Source organism: Heptranchias perlo, chromosome 20 (genome assembly GCF_035084215.1).
Source record: "Heptranchias perlo isolate sHepPer1 chromosome 20, sHepPer1.hap1, whole genome shotgun sequence".
In the NCBI taxonomy this organism is placed as follows: Eukaryota; Metazoa; Chordata; class Chondrichthyes; order Hexanchiformes; family Hexanchidae; genus Heptranchias; species Heptranchias perlo.
Genome location: NC_090344.1, coordinates 19,865,208 through 19,866,498, shown reverse-complemented (window position 1 = coordinate 19,866,498; position 1,291 = coordinate 19,865,208). Strand labels below are relative to the sequence as shown.

Below are 1,291 nucleotides of genomic sequence, written 5' to 3'. Positions count from 1 at the left end.
TGTCGACGACAAAAAACGCACGACCCTTATCCACCTTCCTTGATACCTCCTCAAAAAATTCAATTCAAACGACCTTCCCTGAACAAATCCATGCTGACTGTCCTTCATTAATCCGTGCCTTTCTAAATGAAGATTAATACTTTCCCCCAGAATTGTGCTCAATATCGAGGTGAGGCTGACTGGCCTGCAATAATTCGATCTGTCCCTTTCTCCCTTTTTAAACAACGGTACAACTTCAGCAGTCCTCCAATCCTCCGGCATCGCACCTGGAGCCAGGGAGGATTGGAAAATGATGGTCAGAGCCTCCGCTATTTCCTTCCTTGCTTCTGTTAACAGCCTGTGATATATTTCATCCGGGCCTGGCGATTCAGGTGGAGTGATTTGGGGACTTCCTTTCCCTCTTTGCAAAAGTTTCCAACGCAGGTCAAGATCACAAGTCCAGGTCCAAATGAGGACTACTTCCGGGTTTGAACCTCAAATCGTGAATGATACCACGACCCCAACGAGCCCAGAAACAAGAACGTGTCTTTAAATTAACGTGTTTCAAAAACATTCCATGAGAGGTCTGTCTGGACAATGAAAGAGCGATTTTGAACAGTCTTTCTGGTGTCCGTTTCCTCCTGAACAAATACCAATACCACAGTGTTATTTTGTCGCTCAATTCCACAAATTAGGTAAAATAACCAGCTGCACAAGGCACTGCTGGGAGTTGAACCCAGGATCTTCTGTTTACTAGACAGACGCTTTAACCAACTAAGCCACAGCGCCAATTGATGACACTTTATCTCCACCTCCTCTCATTAATATCTATCAGCGACACTTCACTTTTGGGGGTTCAGGCCGTTTTATCTTTGTCTGTTTCGCTTGTCCGTTCACCTGTGCATTCCGACACTGACTGGATTTCTCGCTGTGTTTATCTATGTGTATCCATCAGTGCGTTGTTACACGGATGATTATGTGTGATTGTATTTGTTACATTAAATAAATTCGGGGATCAGACAATTCTCGCTCTGACATTGGAGAACTATTGAGCCGATCTTTACAGCGGAGTGTTGTTTATCGTGGTGCTGAAACTAAAAAATCGTAAGAGGAGCAAAAAGGGAAAAGGAGAAAAACGTGTGAGGGAAAATGAGGACAACTCTCAAGGTTTTTACAAGTATATTAAGAGAGAGAAGGGAGGCTTAGAGTAGTGTGGGCCACTTAAAGACAGATGGAGGTGAAATTGTAAGTGAAAATCAGGAAATGGTGGAGTTGCTAAATTTTTACTTTGCATCGGTCGACACAGAAAAGG

The 1,291-nt window shown here is 43.5% G+C and overlaps 1 non-coding gene across 1 annotated transcript; it reads right to left on the bottom strand.

The window, feature by feature from the left end:
* Positions 1 to 694: 694 nt before the first annotated feature.
* Positions 695 to 768, bottom strand: trnat-agu (transfer RNA threonine (anticodon AGU)). Its single transcript has one exon. It is a non-coding gene; the product is annotated as a tRNA-Thr (tRNA).
* Between the last annotated feature and the right edge of the window lie 523 nt (positions 769 to 1,291).